This window comes from Lissotriton vulgaris, chromosome 3_1, assembly GCF_964263255.1.
Source record: "Lissotriton vulgaris chromosome 3_1, aLisVul1.2, whole genome shotgun sequence".
NCBI lineage: Eukaryota > Metazoa > Chordata > Amphibia > Caudata > Salamandridae > Lissotriton > Lissotriton vulgaris.
Genome location: NC_141689.1, coordinates 1,202,979,230 through 1,203,001,487, shown reverse-complemented (window position 1 = coordinate 1,203,001,487; position 22,258 = coordinate 1,202,979,230). Strand labels below are relative to the sequence as shown.

The 22,258-nt window shown below is 43.4% G+C and overlaps 1 protein-coding gene across 1 annotated transcript in view; it reads left to right on the top strand.

Moving 5' to 3' along the window:
• The window catches only part of LOC147727644 (sulfate anion transporter 1-like), a 423,791-nt gene that overhangs the window by 248,965 nt on the left and 152,568 nt on the right, over positions 1-22,258 (top strand). The window lies entirely within an intron of this gene.

The following is a 22,258-nucleotide window of genomic DNA, read 5'->3' as shown; positions in this document are numbered from 1 at the left end:
AGTACTTTTCTTACAGAAACTATGAAACTGGTTATGTGCTATGGCCACATGTGCTAGCAACATTTTCTCTATGGCTTTTGAAAGTAAGGAAAATACATTGCACAGTGAACTTTCATACACAAGGGCATACATTATACAATTTGTCTGCAAATGACAGCTCAAGTGTATTTTTCATAAACATTATGTGTATTATACAAGGAATAACTTAGCAAATTCTTCCAACCCTCCTGATGTGTTAGGGCTGCAGACATATTGTCCATCGATAGCAGTCTGCAACAGCTAGACCTGTTTCTCGTTGAACACATTTGTAAGTATGTTGTTGATGTACAAATGATTTTATGACATTGACCACTTCCCTCCTGTGACAACATGCCCTGAACTTTTTCTACAACCAACCTGCTGCAATTGAATTCAGTTATGTTTGAAATCTAGGCAAAACTTGATCTTTTATTCCACACCTCTAGGGGATAGCCACAAATTCAACTACTCATTGGCCAATATCCTTAGAGAGAAGTGTCCGTTCACATCCCCGATCAAATCACTTATAATATTGGTATTATCTTTAAAGCAGGAAGGTATATGGTATGCTAGTCTGAATCCATTATAAAATCCACAAACTAAGGGCCCGATTACGATTGCGGTGAATCCGCATCCTATGGGCCGGCGGAAGCTACCACCGGCCCGGAGGATGCGGATTCACGACTGCGTTGTGAGTAATGACCCCCCCGCCAGATTAGGATGGCAGGGGGGTCATCTGCGGACGTGGAGACCGTCCGCCGCTTTTCCGCCGCGAGACCGCGCCGGAAAAGCTCTCATATGGTGGCGGTGTCTATCAGACACCGTCAGCCATGTTAGGATTTGCATTTTGATATGCCTTTCCACGGCGGCAATGCCGCCATGAAAAGGCATATGGTCTTTTCTTTGGGGGCCCGTTGCGGGCCCCCAGGGTGAAGGGGGGGGTGCACATTGGGGTACCTATGGTAACCCCCTGCATTTGCATGCACGAAGCGGCAGGCACCGCACAGTGCCTGCCGCTTTGTGCATGCACATGCACTGCTTGCATTTTTATCATTGCAGCGGGTGCTGCTTCAAGCAGCACCCGCCGCAATGTTAAACATACAGGATGTGAGCGCCAGGGTGGCGGTCACATCCCAATTTGCATGGAGGGACTGCCCCTGCGGACGGTCCCTCTTCCTCTGGGGTGGCGGACAGACGCAGGTCTGTCCGCCATCCTAATAGGGCCCTTAATGTTCTAAGAAGAAATGGGGAGTGATTTGTTTTGCCACAGACTGATTACAGAATGCAGTGGAGTTGAACTAATATTTTTATGAACTCAGGCAAAGTGAACTAACTGTCTGTGATAATAACAAATAGGAATGGAGAGATAAGTATTCTTCAACTTCAGGGGTACGTTTACAACAGAACAGCGCCACCAGAAGGCCACTTTTACCGACTATCTGGTGGCACTAAGCCTTTCTCCATATTTACAAAGCAGTGCTAAGCCACTTTGAGTAGCTTAACATCACCTTGTAAATACAGCCCCTTTACATGCATCGTTTTACATGAAAGGGGAGTGCAATGGGTGTTGCTGTCAGTGCTCTACTACAACACCCATTGCTTTTCGAAGCTGCCACAGATTTACAATGATCTGTAAATCTGAGGCAGCGGCAAAAACGAATAGCATGCAATAGTAAGCAATTGAATGGTGCAACAAGGAGAACTACTTCTATTTCTCCTCATTTTTGCTATTTCTATGTGCGCTGCAAAGTGCAGCACATATAGAAAGAGGAAAACACCATTACTGATTGTTTATGTGCAGGAATGAACACCCTCCTGCACATAAATAATCATTTAATAATAACAATTTACTATTTCTATGTGGTCTGCAGCACACATAAAAGTAACAATTCACCATTAATGACTGCTAATGTGCAGGAAGGGACACCTTCCTGCACCTAAACAATCATTTTCTGCAATGCAGGCACCCTTGCACAATTGTGCAAGGGTGCCTATGTTGGCACTAGGCAGCCGTTTTTTGCACCAGTGCTAAGGAAAACACAGGGATGCATTGTATTGTTGTTAATACAGTGCATCTCTGCATTAAGGAAATGGTGGAGCGCTGAACTGCCAAATTTGGTGCAGCTCCACACTCCACAATTTCTTTGTAAATATGCCCCCCAGTGTCATCATCTAATCAGTCTGGAGTTGAGATTCCTTGGGATAATCAATTCCTCAATCTTGAAATGAATGTAAGACATAAACTTTTTCATTAACTTTAAGTTGATTACGAGATAAAATCCATTGTTCCCGTACCTTACTACAATTAAATTGTTGAGGAAACCTTGCATGGCTATACACAAATGCTGCAAAGCCTCCATCAACACAGACTCCAAACTACTCACCTTAAAACAATGGTCCAAATGTACAACCCTTACAATTTGCGAGTCTCAAATTGCGTTGTGACTCACAAACTTGAATTTACAACAGTGTCTCAGACACTGTTTGCGATTCCGAATGGGGTCGCAATGCCAGCCTCATTAATATTCATGAAGCATGTGCAATTTGTGACCCAGTTAGGAATTGCTACCACTCCCAGGGATGGTGACCTGCTGGGGTCCGTTGTGACTGCTTTTTAAATGAATCAGGTTTTTTTTTAATGCAACCCGTTTTCCTTAAAAGAAAAAAGGGATGCATTTAAAAAAGGAAAATTAAATGTTTCTGTTTCATTTTTTAAGAGTAGGCAGTGGTCCAAGGGAGCCCTACCTGCACTTAAAAAATATGTTCACATACATTCACAAATGCAATTTTGTGCCCTTCTAATGGCCATAGTAAACAAAACACTTTTTATTATTCTGTAAAATGTACCAGAATATAAGGACCTGTTTTCTGAAACCTATGTTTATTGCCCAGAATATTCGAAAGCATAAAAATGCACAGAACTTTTTGGTGTCACTAGGTGGCCCACATGTGTGTTACAGTGTTGCACTATTTATAATGAATGCTATTAAAATTAGGAATGATTCAAAAAGGGGGTGGTGATGAACAGAGTGTCTGAATTAAGCAGACCACTCTTACCCAGTTAAGAGATCAGGGTTGATCTATCACCGTTATTTAGCTCACTGCATCACCCCAGCTCATAACCTGGCTATATGCAAATTAGTCTGACCAAGTGCCTCATGGGAACAGGGCAGACCAAACTACCAAGCCAATGCTACATCGGAAAGGAGACAAGCTTCCGGGGGCTGGTTTCTGGCATTTCAGCCGTCGTTGGCCCGGCTTGCTTGAATCCTGGTGGTGCAGTGAGCAAGGGACTCATGTCTGAGTATACCCTGCCACACTTGTGGTGGCCAAACACGATTCAAAAAGGGGGTGGTGATGAACAGAGTGTCTGAATTAAGCGGACCACTCTCACCCAGTCAAGAGATCAGTGCTTGATCCATCTCCGTTATTTAGCTCACTGCATCACCCCAGCTCAGAACCTGGCTATATGCAAATTAGTCTGACCCAGTGCCTCATGGGAACAGAGCAGACCAAACTACCAAGCCAATTCTTCACCGGAAAGGAGACAAGCTTCCGGGGACCGGTTTCTGGCATTTCAGCCATCGTCGGCCCGGCTTGCTTGAATCCTGGTGGTGCAGTGAGCAAGGGACTCATGTCAGAGTATTCCCTGCCACACTTGTGGTGGCCAAAAATGATTCGAAAAGGGGGTGGTGATGAACAGAGTGTCTGGATTAAGCAGACCACTCTTACCCAGTCAAGAGATCAGGGCTTGATCCATCACCGTTATTTAGCTCACTGCATCACCCCAGCTCAGAACCTGGCTATATGCAAATTAGTCTGACCCAGTGCCTCATGGGAACAGGGCAGACCAAACTACCAAGCCAATTCTTCACCGGAAAGGAGACAAGCTTCCGGGGACCGGTTTCTGGCATTTCAGCCGTCGTCGGCCCAGCTTGCTTGAATCCTGGTGGTGCAGTGAGCAAGGGACTCATGTCTGAGTGTACCCTCCCACACTTGTGGTGGCCAAAAACGATTCAAAAAGGGGGTGGTGATGAACAGAGTGTCTGAATTAAGCAGACCACTCTTACCCAGTCAAGAGATCAGGGCTTGATCCATCACCGTTATTTAGCTCACTGCATCACCACAGCTCAGAACCTGGCTATATGAAAATTAGTCTGACCCAGTGCCTCATGGGAACAGGGCAGACCAAACTACCAAGCCAATTCTTCACCGGAAAGGAGACAAGCTTCCGGGGACCGGTTTCTGGCATTTCAGCCGTCGTCGGCCCGGCTTGCTTGAATCCTGGTGGTGCAGTGAGCAAGGGACTCATGTCTGAGTATACCCTGCCACACTTGTGGTGGCCAAAAATGATTCAAAAAGGGGGTGGTGATGAACAGAGTGTCTGAATTAAGCAGACCACTCTTACCCAGTCAAGAGATCAGGGCTTGATCCATCACCGTTATTTAGCTCACTGCATCACCCCAGCTCAGAACCTGGCTATATGCAAATTAGTCTGACCCAGTGCCTCATGGGAACAGGGCAGACCAAACTACCATGCCAATTCTTCACCGGAAAGGAGACAAGCTTCCGGGGACCGGTTTCTGGCATTTCAGCCGTCGTCGGCCCGGCTTGCTTGAATCCTGGTGGTGCAGTGAGCAAGGGACTCATGTCGGAGTATACCCTGCCAGACTTGTGGTGGCCAAAAACGATTCAAAAAGGGGGTGGTGATGAACAGAGTGTCTGAATTAGGCAGACCACTCTTACCCAGTCAAGAGATCAGGGCTTGATCCATCACCTTTATTTAGCTCACTGCATCACCCCAGCTCAGAACCTGGCTATATGCAAATTAGTCTGACCCAGTGCCTCATGGGAACAGGGCAGACCAAACTACCAAGCCAATTCTTCACCGGAAAGGAGAAAAGCTTCAAGGGACCGGTTTCTGGCATTTCAGCCGTCGTCGGCCCGGCTTGCTTGAATCCTGGTGGTGCAGTGAGCAAGGGACTCATGTCTGAGTGTACCCTGCCACACTTGTGGTGGCCAAAAACGATTCAAAAAGGGGGTGGTGATGAACAGAGTGTCTGTATTAAGCAGAACACTCTTACCCAGTTAAGGGATCAGGGCTTGATCCATCACCGTTATTTAGCTCACTGCATCACCCCAGCTCAGAACCTGGCTATATGCATTTTAGTGTGACCCAGTGCCTCATGGGAACAGGGCAGACCAAACTACCAAGCCAATTCTTCACCGGAAAGGAGAAAAGCTTCCGAGGACCGGTTTCTGGCATTTCAGCCGTCGTCGGCCCGGCTTGCTTGAATCATGGTGGTGCAGTGAGCAAGGGACTCATGTCTGAGTATACCCTGCCACACTTGTGGTGGCCAAAAATGATTCAAAAAGGGGGTGGTGATGAACAGAGTGTCTGAATTAAGCAGACCACTCTTACCCAGTCAAGAGATCAGGGCTTGATCCATCACCTTTATTTAGCTCACTGCATCACCCCAGCTCAGAACCTGGCTATATGCAAATTAGTCTGACCCAGTGCCTCATGGGAACAGGGCAGACCAAACTACCAAGCCAATTCTTCACCGGAAAGGAGAAAAGCTTCAAGGGACCGGTTTCTGGCATTTCAGCCGTCGTCGGCCCGGCTTGCTTGAATCCTGGTGGTGCAGTGAGCAAGGGACTCATGTCTGAGTGTACCCTGCCACACTTGTGGTGGCCAAAAACGATTCAAAAAGGGGGTGGTGATGAACAGAGTGTCTGTATTAAGCAGAACACTCTTACCCAGTTAAGGGATCAGGGCTTGATCCATCACCGTTATTTAGCTCACTGCATCACCCCAGCTCAGAACCTGGCTATATGCATTTTAGTGTGACCCAGTGCCTCATGGGAACAGGGCAGACCAAACTACCAAGCCAATTCTTCACCGGAAAGGAGAAAAGCTTCCGAGGACCGGTTTCTGGCATTTCAGCCGTCGTCGGCCCGGCTTGCTTGAATCATGGTGGTGCAGTGAGCAAGGGACTCATGTCTGAGTATACCCTGCCACACTTGTGGTGGCCAAAAATGATTCAAAAAGGGGGTGGTGATGAACAGAGTGTCTGAATTAAGCAGACCACTCTTACCCAGTCAAGAGATCAGGGCTTGATCCATCACCGTTATTTAGCTCACTGCATCACCCCAGCTCAGAACCTGGCTATATGCAAATTAGTCTGACCCGGTGCCTCATGGGAACAGGGCAGACCAAACTACCATGCCAATTCTTCACCGGAAAGGAGACAAGCTTCCGGGGACCGGTTTCTGGCATTTCAGCCGTCGTCGGCCCGGCTTGCTTGAATCCTGGTGGTGCAGTGAGCAAGGGACTCATGTCGGAGTATACTCTGCCAGACTTGTGGTGGCCAAAAACGATTCAAAAAGGGGGTGGTGATGAACAGAGTGTCTGAATTAGGCAGACCACTCTTACCCAGTCAAGAGATCAGGGCTTGATCCATCACCTTTATTTAGCTCACTGCATCACCCCAGCTCAGAACCTGGCTATATGCAAATTAGTCTGACCCAGTGCCTCATGGGAACAGGGCAGACCAAACTACCAAGCCAATTCTTCACCGGAAAGGAGAAAAGCTTCAAGGGACCGGTTTCTGGCATTTCAGCCGTCGTCGGCCCGGCTTGCTTGAATCCTGGTGGTGCAGTGAGCAAGGGACTCATGTCTGAGTGTACCCTGCCACACTTGTGGTGGCCAAAAATGATTCAAAAAGGGGGTGGTGATGAACAGAGTGTCTGTATTAAGCAGAACACTCTTACCCAGTTAAGGGATCAGGGCTTGATCCATCACCGTTATTTAGCTCACTGCATCACCCTAGCTCAGAACCTGGCTATATGCATTTTAGTGTGACCCAGTGCCTCATGGGAACAGGGCAGACCAAACTACCAAGCCAATTCTTCACCGAAAAGGAGAAAAGCTTCCGAGGACCGGTTTCTGGCATTTCAGCCGTCGTCGGCCCGGCTTGCTTGAATCATGGTGGTGCAGTGAGCAAGGGACTCATGTCTGAGTATACCCTGCCACACTTGTAGTGAGAGTGGTCTGCTTAAGTCAGACACTCTGTTCATCACCACCCCCTTTTCTGAATCGTTTTTGTCCACCATAAGCATGGGAGGGTATACTCAGATGTGAGTCCCTTGCTCACTGCACCACCAGGATTCAAGCAAGCCGGGCCGACGACGGCTGAAATGCCAGAAACTGGTCCCCGGAAGCTTGTTTCCTTCCCAGTATAAGAATTGGCTTGGTAGTTTGGTCTGCCCTGTTCCCATGATGCACTGGGCCAGGGTTAGACTAATTTGCATGTAGCCAGGTTCTGAGCTGGGATGGTGCAGTGAGCTAAAAAACGGTGATGGATCAAGCCCTGATCTTTGGACTGGGTAAGAGTGGTCTGCTTAATTCAGACACTCTGTTCATCACCACCCCCTTTTCTGAATCGTTTTTGTCCACCATAAGCATGGAAGGGTATACTCAGATGTGAGTCCCTTGCTCATTGCACCATCAGGATTCAAGCAAGCCGGGCCGAATGCGGCTGAAATGCCAGAAACCGGTCCCCGGAAGCTTGTTCCCTTCCCAGTATAAAAATTGGCTGGGTAGTTTTGTCTGCCCTGTTCCCATGATGCACTGGGCCAGGGTCAGACTAATTTGCATGTAGCCAGGTTCTGAGCTGGGATGGTGCAGTGAGCTAAAAAACGGTGATGGATCAAGCCCTGATCTTTCGACTGGGTAAGAGTGGTCTGCTTAATTCAGACACTCTGTTCATCACCACCCCCTTTTCTGAATCGTTTTTGTCCACCATAAGCGTGGAAGGGTATACTCAGATGTGAGTCCCTTTTCATTGCACCATCAGGATTCAAGCAAGCCGGGCCGAATGTGGCTGAAATGCCAGAAACTGGTCCCCGGAAGCTTGTTTCCTTCCCAGTATAAGAATTGGCTTGGTAGTTTTGTCTGCCCTGTTCCCATGATGCACTGGGCCAGGGTCAGACTAATTTGCATGCAGCCTGGTTCTGAGCTGGGATGGTGCAGTGAGCTAAAAACGGTGATGGATCAAGCCCTGATCTTTGGACTGGGTCAGAGTGGTCTGCCTAATTCAGACACTCTTTTCATCACCACCACCCCCTTTTCTGAATCATTAAAATTAGGAAAGCATACAGCAATACATAACGGTGTTGTACTAAAAGGCCTATGGAAGTTTGAACTTTGATATATTTATATTACTGATTTGTAGTATCTACCTATAAGATCATCTGTACATATTATTTTTAGAGTTGTTTTACCCAACTTTTCTTACATAATATTTTATATATAATATGGATTTTATTCTATGTATGCTTCTATTTATATGTTGATTTTAGCTATGTACTTTAATGGCTGTATTTTTATACACCCAAATAAACTTTATGAAGGAACAAACTTTAAGTCATAAATATAACTTTTGAATTTCTAAGGTTTGAGTAGTTTAAGTTGGTTTTCTAGAGACATAATAAATTACCTTGTGCTAACTATAAATAAATTTAAACCTTTGTTTTTTTTTATTGAATATATATATATATATATATATTAACTGGAAAAAAACATAGCTAAAGTAACATTATAGTTTGGTGGGACTTTCGGTGAGAACATAACTTTTTAAACATACAAAACCACTTAAATTCACCAGTTATTGTTATCACTGGTAACTATTACTTGTGCCTAAGGTAACTATAACTCACACCACCCGCCAAGCGCAGTTTTCTTATCAATAATTTTATTGCAAAGGGTGCAGTGATATTATCAATATTGCCATAGAAGATATTGTGAGTGATGTCATATGTGGGGTAATTAGCCATGCATGGTTGTACGTGAGTTATAGGTATTTGAGGGCATGAGTTATAGTTACCAAATATAACTATAACTGATGAATTTCATTGGATTTGTAGATTTAAAGCATAACCTTGTCTCTGAAAATCTCATTTAACTATAACATTTCTTTAACCTTTGTTTTTATCATTGAATTTCTAATTTTGTTTAATGTAGAGTAATATTTTGTTACCATATGTAAAACCAACACCCCCTTGTAGGCAGCTATCCCTATGATACACACACAGGCTTCGGCCCGGCATGGCGTGTGGTTGGCGGTAGAGCCTGCCTCCAGCTAGCCCATGCTCTCTTACCCTTTCGCAGTCAGCCAACCCCAATCTGCACACAGATTTTGACTGTGCATGTCAGGGGGTTGTTTGCAGGGCCTAGCCTGCAACCAGGTCATGAGTCCAACAACCCCCTGCAGGCAGCCACCCAACTTCCCACAGCCCATAGCCTTCAGACAGGCCTTGCGCAGCAGTGGGTTGGCTGCAGTGATTTAAACATTGCAATGTTTATTAATATGCTTGAAACATATTTAATAAAGTCTTATTAACATACATGTCTTTGACTCTTTCTTTTTGCATAGTTTTTATTATTACATTTTGTGGGTGACAAATGTGGAAATAAATACTGAAAGACATTTTGCTTTTTTTTAATAAAAAAACATATGTCTCTGAGTATGTTCTTTTAACATTTTTCTGTTCTGAAAATGCAATCATCAAAACAACCATAATAAAGCCTTGTTTTTTTTCTACATCTTCAGGCCACAGTATCAGCCCATAAAGGGAGCAGCACTCCCAGGTGTAGAGCGGAAATGTAAGCTTGGGAAGTGCTTAAAGAAATATGATACATTCCTTTGGGACCATGCTGTCATTGATCAAGGAGTCTTGCTTTTTTTCTAATGTTTCTATGGGGCTGCAAAACTCCTCGACGCCCCCATAGCATTGAAGAAAAATGCTGGTGCCCCTGCCCCTTCTATGGACAGCACTAAAAACCAAAACAATGTAAATAGCACTTGCAGGGCATAATAGGGTGCACCTTGAGGGAACAGTGAATAATAAATGAGAGGATGTGGCTGCACAATATTATTCCCTTTTTGTTTGTTTTTCAATATTTTCCTGGGTAGTGTTTTGAGAAAGGAACAGGATGCAGCATTTATTTTTTTCAAGGATCCTTTACAAATTTGCATCAAATTATTTTTAAAAACCCTACCACAGGTCTAGGGGTTCAGAGTATCCCTACTCTGCGCCCATGTCAGTGCTGAGTCCAAGTCCTAAGATGGTTGTTTGACGTTCGTTATTGTTGATTAATAAAAATCATTACAAACAGAAATAAAGAGATGAAAAAAAATCCTTTGGGTTGCGACAAAGCTTCATTATACCAATTTGGTCTAGCTAAAATCATGTTTTTTGCATATCATAACATATATAATGCATTAAGGTAAAAATATTTAACAAGGTACATTATATTTCAGTTCAATATTCATGCCAATTGAATAAGATATCACAACAATTGGGAATAAAAAAAATAATAATAATCTCAATTGAACAACCTACACTTCCCCAATTTATAAAATTCATATCGTAATTAAATTGCAATAGACAAAGTGCACTAGTAAAATTAATTATATTTAGCAATATTGGTTACAGCCCATTTGGTTATACCAATCCATTCTGTCTAATGGCTAATTTTTTTATAACAGCTATCCAGCTACACTACCCCTAATTTGAAATCAAAATTTAAAATAACTTATTAAAATGAAAATTGTTACAACAGACCTTTGCCATTTTTGACATCTAGCAGCAGATACTAAAGTGCACTTGTGTGGTTGCTTACAGCTAGCGGCAATGTTTAAAGTGCACTTTTGCAATTTCTTTGGCAAGCATCTAATATCAAAAGTCACATTCTGAAAAAAACTTTTTTCATGCGATAAAGATAAACTTTACATGTTCCCAGAGAGACAATTTCAGACTAATAATGTTTTACATCTGTCAGCAATTGTTAAAGTGTTCTTATATGATTGATAAAACGGATCTGTGCAATCTTTTTCATCTAGCAGCAATTATTAAAGTGCTCTTATGTGATGACTTGCATCTGGCAAGGCTAAAAAAAATAATAATCCTGTTAGACCAATCATTAAATCTCTAGGCAAGGATTTAATATCAGGTGTCACACTCTGAGGAAAGCTTTTTTTCTAGGACAAGTATATACTTTACAAACTTGACAGTCAGGAGAGGCGAGTTCCAAAAATTCAAAGATGGTTACCGCCACATTGTTGTTAATGTGGTGGTAGCCAATAAGATCTCTTTATGAGATCTGTCATCCCTGCAGATCCTCAAAAATGTGAAATATACAATGATTTCTAGCCTTAATTGCTCAAAAACTGATGAATGGATTGAAGTCAAATTACAAAAATCACTCTTTCTGGACCAAGACCTAGCTTTCTGCCAAATTTGGTGTAACTCCATTCAGCAGTTTGGGCTGTAGCTGTGTCTAAAGTGCCTAGGGAAAAATGAAAGGATCAAACACGTTTTAGGACCTGCCTTTTTCTAAGCCCTGCTTAACGGGTCCCACCAAAACATTCAAGTCATGTATATATATATATATATACATATATATATATATATATATGTATATATATATATATATATATTTAATTATCGCTCCAAAATATCCCAGGATTGAAGGTCCTTCAGGAAAGTAGCACACACAGGGGGTGGTTCTGCAAAGATTTTATTTCAAGAACCAAACAGCAACGACGCGTTTCGCCTTAGGGCTTCGTCAAGTTGTGCCTTAGGGCTTCGCACAACTTGACGAAGCCCTAAGGCGAAACGCGTCGTTGCTGTTTGGTTCTTGAAATAAAATCTTTGCAGAACCACCCCTTGTGTGTGCTACTTTCCTGAAGGACCTTCAATCCTGGGATATTTTGGAGCGATAATTGAATTTCACGGGAACACCCCTGTGTTGTGTGCACCCACTCGTGTGTGCAGCTAGTTGGTGTTTGGAAGCTGCTTATATATATATATATATATATATATATATATATATATATATATATATATATATTACGCTCGACTCTCCCAAAGTCCAAAAGAAAGAGGCAGCACTCGCGGATCAAAGTCAAAGCCATGGTTTAATCAGAGGGAAAAAGAAAAGCACAGACGCGTTTCGGCGTGAGCCTTCGTCAGTGTGTCATTCGTCCACATCTAACAGTCCATGTTATAAACATACACACAAACCATAGGCATTGTCATGGACATAGGACTACAACCCTTACACCACTGTGGGCGCCATCTTGGAATGGTGTTCTCTCCAAGGGTCAATACTAATTTTAACATGAAGTGATCATGGTTAAAAATAAAGCCGTGGATCGGCAAGTGTCCTATGACATGTATCTACAATGCTAATATGGTCACATTAGTGCAAAGAAAACATACAAGAAGTCATATAAATTCTCAGGCACATGAAAGCAAAAAGCAAAAAACAAGAGGAATCAAGAAGGAATCAAACATGATGAAATCGATACCTGTCCTATAACAGTCAATGAACCAAATATTCTGTCATAATTCGTCACGGTTCATAGATAATGCTGTTTACAGGATATATAACAGGAAAAACCTCTTTTATATTCCTAAAGCTTGCAAAGGAAAGGTGTATTTACACTATTTACAGGAATGAAGTTGGACTAAGCCATTTCTACATGTGTATCGAAGTGAAAATGAAATTGAAAATTATGATTGTTTGTCAAGATGGATATCCCAAAGTCACAGACAAACTTATACTTTCAATATTATACCCTTCATCCAGTTATTTACAAGTACATATACAAACGAAATCACACGTTTTACATATATGGTGTATGTATATGTCAGTTGGGATGGAGTTTCTCTGGGTATATTAACACATCCATGGTAGTCCATACTCGATTCCATCAGGGGGCAAGGGTGTATATGTGTTGCAAATTCTACATAATAGTTCACAAAGCATATATACAAATATACAGGTTGTACAGAAACTCATAGGTCAGGTTCAAAGATCTTATGATTTGAAGACTGCCACCCGAACAGATTGGGAAAGATGTTACTGATCTTACAGAGTCCATATATGTGAGGGTTGTCCCATGGCGCATACCTGTTCTAGTTGGATTTTCATCACAGTGTATATAGCTTCCTATGGGAATGGACACTCTACTCATCCCATATCGTTACTTGCCCAAGTGATATGCTAATTCCTCCCCGCTATTGAGCCCACCAGGTTGTTTCGTGGAGAGGTCTACAATATATCTGGACTCTAGTCTGCGGAGTCGCCTCAGCCTATCACCTCCTCTTACATTTGGTGGGACCATATCCAAACCAAAGAATCGGAGTAATTTACGGTCTTTGCTATGCTCCTCTGCAAAATGCCGGGCGACCGGATATGAGGTGTCAACTTTCTCGATCGCCCGTTGGTGCTCCAGGATCCTCAGTTTGAGCTCCTTGATCGTACTGCCGATGTAGCGTAAGCCACACGGGCAGATCAAGCAATAGACCACAAACTGGGAACTACATGTAATGAAGTGCTTTATGGGCACTTTCATCCCGGTATCTGGTATTTCAAATGATAGCACCCGTTTGCTGCCACTGCAAGCCTTGCAATGGCCGCAAGGAAAGAAGCCTGCCATCCGCTTCAAGGAGTTTTCTTTAGGTGATGGTTTTCTAAGATGGCTTGAGACAAGCATGTCACTGAGCGACCTAGCCCTGCTGAATGTGATTAAGGGGTAGGCAGGTAGGTCATCTGCAAGAACACTATCAGTTTTCAAAATGTTCCAATTCTTGGCTAGCATTGCTTTCAGATCCCCCGCTCCCTTAGAATAAGGAGTGATGAGTCTGAATTTACCTTCACTTTTATTAGAGTTTCTGTTCCTACCAACTATAGGAGTTTCCGTGGCCAACAGTTGCGATCTCTGCATCTTCCTTACTTTTTTGAGGGTCTTAGAAAGTAAGGTAGTACCATACCCCCTCATGGAAAATCTTTCTATGCACTCCGAGGCAGCCACCTCGAAATCGGAATCCTTGGAGCAGTTCCTACGGATCCTTAGGAGTTCTCCGTAGGGAATGCTGTTCTTGAGTGGGGTGGGATGACTACTGCTGGCAAAGAGTGTGGAATTACCAGCAGTATCCTTTCTATGCAGGGTGGTATGCATCTGATTGTCTTCAATGTACACTCTCAGGTCTAGGTACTCCGCTCTCACCGGACTAACCGAGCCTGAGAAGTGCAGATTGAGATCGTTATTATTAAGGATCTTGATAAATTCCTCTGCTGAGTCCATCCCTCCATCCCACACAATGAACAGGTCGTCGATATAACGATACCAACTTATTACCTGCCCTGTCTCTGTCCCTGCCGTACAGCTCCTGGGTACCTGCTCCTCCCACCAGCCCACGAAGAGGTTCGCGTAGCTGGGGGCAAAGCAGGTACCCATCGCCGTCCCAGATGTTTGAATATACATCTGATCCTCAAAGAGGAAAATGTTGTTTGTAAGGCAGAACTCAATGAACTCCAAAATCATTTGGTTGTGGCATGCATATTTCATTGGACGCTGGCCTAGAGCATGTTTTATGGCTTCCAGACCCTGCCCATGATCTATATCCAGTATTCCATGTCATTTCCTGGATCTTGGTCAGGAAGCTTCCCCCCCCCCCCCCCCTTTCCCCCCCCCCCCCCCCCCCCCCCGTTTGTCCCTTATATACGATTCCAGTTTGATTACTAAGGGAAACAGAATGTTGTCCACGAAGCGTGACATGTTCTCGGTCAAGCTCCCAATAGATGAAATTATTGGTCGTCCCGGAGGTTTTTCCATGTCTTTGTGAAGTTTCGGGAGATGATAAAAAGTTGGTAGCATGGGGGTGTGGTTCCTGAGAAAGAGATTTTCATCCTTCCCGAGCATATTCTGGTTGTACCATTTCTGTACTAAGGCATCGTATCTCATTATGCTGGTTTGATATACCGCATTCGTGCATTCCCTATAATAGGTGTTATCTGCAAGTTGCCTTAAAGCTTCAGCTCGGTACAGTTCTCGACTCATAAGAACCACGTTGCCCCCTTTGTCAGAGGGCTTGATGACAATAGATTCCTCATTCATCAGCCCCTTCAAGGCTTGGCGTTGATCCTCAGTGATGTTGTTGGTAGGAATTGACGGTTTGGATTTTCTGTAAGCGGTCAGGTCTCTTTTCATTGCCTCAGTGAAGACGTCTATTGCGTCCCAGGGTGTTTGTGGCATGAAGGTCGAAGCAGGCTTGAAAGTGCTCTCCTCTCTTTCCTGTTCGACCCCTTGAAGAACTGCCCGTTGGGCAATAGTCAGGTTCGTTTGTTCTTGTTGCAAATCCTGCTCCAATCGTAAGTCCTCCAGTGCCTCGAGAGCTGGTAAATCTTTGGCGCTTAATATGTCCATTTCATTGACTTTTGGGCCTCTCTTGGTGCTTCTCAGGTGTGGGCGCATTTTGAAGTATTTATGTAACTTCAGCTTTCTAGTGAAACGAAATAAATCGATCCTAGTCTGTGTATAATCGAGGTCATTGGAGGGACAAAACGTGAGACCCAGACTCAGAACTTCCAATTCCGCCTCCGTCAATCGTTTGTTGGTCAGATTCACTACAGTTAGGTTGGTTTGATTGATTTGGTCGGTACCAGTTATTGATTTCATAGTTCCTATTTCTTGGCTGTTTGGCGGCTCGTCCAACGGGATGTTCTTGCGTTTCCTCTGCCTGTTTTTCCCGCCACCTGCCCTCCTCGTCCTCCTCCTCTGGTTGATGATACTGTCGCACTGGCACTTGCATCCGTGTTTGTTTCCACGTCTGGCGGTTTGTTCTTTCCGCCCCTTAGCCATGTGCTCTTGATGACCTCGTAGATATAGATATATATATATATATATATATATATATATATATATATATATATATATATATATATATATATATATATATATATATATATATATATATATATATATATATATATATATATATATATATAAATATATATATATATATATATATATATATATATATATATATATATATATATATATATATATATATATATTCACTGAAAAAACCATAGGTTATAGACCATATATAGTTAGGGATTAGCATTTAAAAAACCTTATTTTATTTGCACAAAACCATTGAAATTCCATATATAGTTAGTTGGCGCTAACTATATATCGCGCACCCGCAATCCACTGCTGATGATGTCACATATTACATCATTCATGACATGGTTAGTGACATCACTGATGACATCACTGATGACATCTCAAATGACATCACTGATGACAACATCCAGTGACTGTATGTTTCTGTAAAGTTAAAATATCTCTTACATATTGAAGAATGAGTGGATATATAAGTGTCTGGATGAAGGATTTAGTAGGTGCATGACTGACTGTATGAGTGAGTGATTAAATGTGTCTCACTGAGTGCATGGGTTAGTGACTAAACTGTCTTAATTTGTGCATCATTATGTCTGTTGTTCTGTAAACTGTTGCATGTGTTGATAAGTAGCTATATGAGTAACTATATGGGTTATTGATTGGTTGCCCAAGTATTTGTATGGGATACTGAGTGTGTGTGTGGGTGGCTGGGAGGTGTGTGACTCTGTGCATAGATGTGTGAGCAGTTGATTCACTAGATGTATGGTTTCAAAAGTGCATGTGGAAACAGCTGTATGGGCGGTTGACTGTGTGCATGAGTGTATTGGTGAGTGAATGGATATCTCAGTGCTACATGTCAAAGTAAGTACATATGTAAAACACAGTACATGTGAGAGTTGACATATATAAATAACTGTGCATAAGAGCCAGTGAATGTGTGAGTGGCTGTATGGATCATTGTGAACTTGTATCAGGGATTGTATAATAGAGTAAATATGTGTTAGTATATGTTTGAATAAGTAAAGTTTGTATAACTGTATAGTTGAGGAAATGGAGGTGTGATTGATTCTTTGCATGACTGACTAGGTGTGTGAGTAACTCCATGGATGAGTGACAGTCTGTGAGTGTCTGTTTACACTGATTGTATCTAAGGTTAAATTAGAGTCTGAAGAGGTTCATCGTATTATCACATGAATGATATCATCAGTGATGTTATCAGTCATGTCAAATGAGATGTTTTCAGTGATGTCATCAGTGATGTCATTTGAGATGTCATCAGTGATGTCATCAGTGATGTCACTAACCATGTCATGAATGATGTAATATGTGACATCATCAGCAGTGGATTGCGGGTGCGCGATATATAGTTAGCGCCAACTAACTATATATGGAATTTCAATGGTTTTGTGCAAATAAAATAAGGTTTTTTAAATGCTAATCCCTAACTATATATGGTCTATAACCTATGGTTTTTTCAGTGAATTTTCAAGGTTTTGTAAATGCAAATTCCTAACTATATATGGTCTATAACCTATGGTTTTTTCTGTGAATTTCATTGGTTTTTTAAAAGCTAATATCTATAGCTGTAAAATATATTCTTTATTAAGTGACGTATCACGTAGCCCGTGAGACGCCTCATGATGCATCGCATAACCGTGACGTATCGTCTCTGCAGCGCAAACCAAACCCAAAACGTAAGCGCGCCAGAACACGCTTAAAGATATATATATATTTTTTTAACCTTAATTAGACAAAATCCACACGTGCACATATCACAAACGTTCAAAAAACACAATATGTCGGACTCCCGTTACGCTGCCGGTTAGCTGCCTGGTTAACGTACCAGGAAGCACCTTTACCGCGAAAAATCGCAAATTATTTTTTTTTTCACCCCCCAGGGAACTTTAATAGCCCCCTCATCAATCCTAGGGGTTCAGGAGGGGTCTGCCTTACCCCTTTCATTCATTTACACCTTTTTTTTTCCACCTCTTGTCTCTCGATCCCACAGAGAGACAAGATGGCGGCCACTCCAGACTGTTTACAATGATAACAGCCAATCAGCTTCTCCTCAGACTCCCGTTACACTGCCGGTTAGCTTCCCGGTTAGCTGCCCGGTTAGCTGCCCAGTTCGCGTACCAAGACGCGTCTCTACGGCGAAAAAATCGGAAGTTTTTTTTTTTTTTTTGGGCCCGGCGTGGCTCTATAATATCCCCCTCATCAATCCTAGGGGGTCAGAAGGGGTCTACCTTGCCCTCTTTCCTTCATTTCCCCCTTTGTTTTGGCCTCCTCTTGTCTCTCGATCCTACCGAGAGACAAGATGGCGGCCGCTCCGGACTGTTTACAATATTGACAGCCAATCAGCTACTCCTCAGACTCCCGTTACACTGCCGGTTAGCTTCCCGGTTAGCTGCCCGGTTCGCGTACCAAGACGCGTCTCTACGGCGAAAAAATCGGATTTTTTTTTTTTTTTGGGTTACACTGCCGGTTAGCTTCCCGGTTAGCTGCCCGGTTAGCTGCCCGGTTCGCGTACCAAGACGCGTCTCTACGGCGAAAAAAATCGGAATTTTTTTTTTTTTTTTGGGTTACACTGCCGGTTAGCTTCCCGGTTAGCTGCCCGGTTAGCTGCCCGGTTCGCGTACCAAGACGCGTCTCTACGGCGAAAAAAATCGGATTTTTTTTTTTTTTTTTTTGGGTTACACTGCCGGTTAGCTTCCTGGTTAGCTGCCCGGTTAGCTGCCCGGTTCGCGAACCAAGACGCGTCTCTACGGCGAAAAAAATCGGAATTTTTTTTGTTTTTTTTTTTGGCCCCGCGTGGCTTTATAATATCCCCCTCATCAATCCTAGGGGGTCAGAAGGAGTCTACCTTGCCCTCTTTCCTTCATTTCCCCCTTTGTTTTGGCCTACCTTGCCCCCTTTCCTTTATTTCCCCCTTTGTTTTGGCCTCCTCTTGTCTCTCGATCCTACCAAGAGACAAGATGGCGGCCGCTCCGGACTGTTTAGAATGTTGACAGACACCGGAGAGCCAATCAGCTTCGCTTCGCAAAGTTCCGATACGCGAAAAGTTCGCGAACCGGAGCGCTGCCCGGAGCGCTGTTACAGATATATATCTTGTTTTAAACGTTAATTTCTCAAAATCCACTGAAGCACATATACTGAGACCTAGCAAAGGCACATCGGGCTAACAGTCCCTACAATTTTGCCAAGTTTCGTGGAAATCCATTCAGCCGTTCGGGCTAAAAGTGAGGCCAACCGCCCTATGGAAATTAACATGGGAAAAACGTGTTTTGGGACCCCCCTTTTTTCTCAGCCCCCCCTTGACGAACCCCCCCCAAATTTCCAGGAGCTGCTCAGAAACAAAATGTGCCATTTTCCTGAACATTTCAGCCAATTCCGTCCACAAACGCCAAAGTTATTAGGCATAGAATTTTCAAAAGTTCCATAGAGAAAAAATCCTAACTATATATACCTACTGGCTATCGCCAGTAGGTAATATATATATATATATATATACTGGATTGGAGTTTTAAAAAAATGCAACAGCCATCATGAAGAGAAACCTGCTAAAACAACATGCCATGCAGTTAAGTGGTGTTGCCTTGGAATATATAACGAACATAACAAAAAAACTGAATACAAGGGACTTGTATATTAATTTACACTGTAGTAATATAAATTCAGTGGTGGATAAATTAAATACTATTAAAGTTTTTATATAAGGTTTATTCAAACCCGAATTTGAAAAGAGACATTTTCGCCTGTTTTTCACAAATTTGAAACAACTTTATTGATTCTAGAAAAACGCTCACTGTGTTTCACTCTGAGTCCCCCTTCAGTGCCCAATACTTTTTGAGTATTTAAATGGAGTAACAATTGGCCACGTGTGCTTTGCATATGATTAAAACCTATGATTAAGACCCAGTCGAGTGTTGAAAATCATTATGCTTATGATGGACTACTGCATTAAAAAACCTTGTTACTTTTACTCGGCTGGAAGACTTGCTGTCATGCTGTGAGGAGTGTGACCTTTTTGTTAAATGGTGTAAATTCCTTCAGTAGCTGTGGAGTTATTTAAATAAATTTCCAGTTGTATACATAGAGACGCAGTGTATCTGCGACCCCACCCAATCTTGTGCTGAGATCTGATTGGCTGTCAACACTTCAAACCAGGAAGTGTTGGCTGCAATTTTGTGACAAAAAACATTTAGAAAAATGAAAAAGGGCAGGGTAGAAACACCCTGACCACCTAGAAACTCCAGCAGGGCCACAAAATAATTTTTTTAAACATTTTAAATGGTAGTCATGCTGGGTCTTTGAATCGTTTTTTTTTTTTTTAGGAAGCACTGGCTCCTGTGCTTCATTAACTATAGGCCTTTGAGTCGACAAGGTCCTGACAACAGTTCTTAAATAAAAGAGGGTGCACAGGGTCCCCCCTCCTGGGGTTTATTATGCCCGAGGAGCCCCACCTCCGCAGGGCTCACTAATTTTAAAGCAGGGGGCTTCACAGACCCCCAGCACCCAGATACTACCACCTACTAGGGCCATATGCCAAATATAATTGGGGGTCCTCTTTGACCCCTGTGCCCAGGGGACCACCACCACCCTGGTAAAAAAAAAATGCGTACGTGTTGGGAGGACCTCAGAAACTGCTCCATCTCCTCGGGCCATAATGATTTTAAAAAATTGGGAGGGAAGCAGCGCCCCCCCCCCCCTGCTATTCTCAGCCCAGGGGACAGCCACCTCCTCAGGGCAGGCCCAAACAAATCAAAGGTGGGGGAACACGTGGCCCCCCTTCTGCTATGTCCCAGGGTGCCCACCCCTTGGGACATAGTTGTTTGCTATGGCTTGGGGGGACCTTATTTTAAGTATAAGAAACTGTATGGTAAGTGCCTGGTTGTGTGAGTAGCTATATGAGTAAGTGAGCATGTGACGGGCTCTATGGATTAGTGAGTGGTGTATGAGTACTCGTATGGGTGTGCAATGGGGTGTGTGTGTATGAGTAGTTGTGTGGGTGTATGATGTGTATGAGGGATTGTATATTGGTTTGAGTGATTGTGTGAGTGGTTCTGTGGATGATGTCATCAGTGATGTAATTTAAGATGCCATCAGTGATGTCAACAGAAATGTCACTGACCAGGTCATGAGTGATGTAAGATGTGCGGTAACAAACAGTGCATTGTAGGCCATAAGTTATACTTAGCACAGGTAACTATAACTGCTGAATTTCAGTGGTTTTGTGTGAGAGAAATGTGTGCCTAACTATAGTGCCCCTGAAACCTTTGTTTTTTTCAGTGAATATACATGTAGATATCAGAGAGAAGTTACTTAAATAGATGGACTCACCAAAAAATACAAATATATTCCCACTACAATGGGTTGGTTTCTGCCTTCCTCACGTAGAACATGATTGTTTATTCAGTGCTCTCTGCTTCACACAATGCTATTCACCCACTACATATTTATATCATTCTCGTGCCCTTTTTAGAACAAGGTTTAATGCTTTGTGTTTAACCCTTTCCGCGCTGATGACGGAACCTCTCCGTCACCAGCTGCGGTGGCGCTGTGCTGATGACGGAACGGTTCCATCATGGCCCGCCCGACGCGCCTGCGCGGCGCTGATTTCACGCCTGTGCGGCGCGTTCTATTAAGCGGGCGGGGCCATGACGAAACCGCTCCGTCATGAGCACAGCTCAACCGCGGCTGGTGACGGAGTGGTTCCGTCACCAGCATGGGGACGAGGCGTGCCCCCCCACCCCCTTAGCTCTGCGGCGGAATAGCCGCCGCAGCGATGAGGTTAATTCTGCGAGGTGGTAAATCATTGCACGGAGTTGAATATATCCAGGTTATGCATGTTCCAGAAAGATCACTGGCAGCAGTGTTTGGGGAGTGTGATGTTTTAATGCAGAAGCTACAATGAAAACCCACCCGTGGTCAGTGCATTTTGAACATTTATTCCACATAGCTAAAAGTCTTTCCTCATTGACACCCATTCTCAAATTAATTCACCCAACCACTTCTCACCATCCAAGTACTCATTCATACAGGCGTGATTCCAATCTCAATCCATCCATTCAATAATTGCACGAGGTTCTTTAATGAAAGCATGTTTTATGAAACGCATTGTATTTGCCATTTTGTTCAAACATTTACTGGGGGCACCCACAAAGCCCTCCTTTCAGTGGTAAGACTTGCGCACTGCGTTTGCTACCTGCAATATGGGCGCCGATTGGATAACATTTGCCAGGGCAGCATATGGGTCCAGTCTGACTCTGCGTTCTAGAAGACATTTTACCCTCAATCTAGTTTTAGTGCGCGGTATACCATCATGGAGAAAAATTAGTCGAGTTAATGGCACTGAACTTTTCGTACCTGTATGCAATTTCCCCCAAAAATTCCAATTCTTATTGCAATAGTCCTTCTAATGGAACATGCTAAAAGCATATGAATCGCAAAATGTTTCAAGTGAAACATGCTTGAGTGCT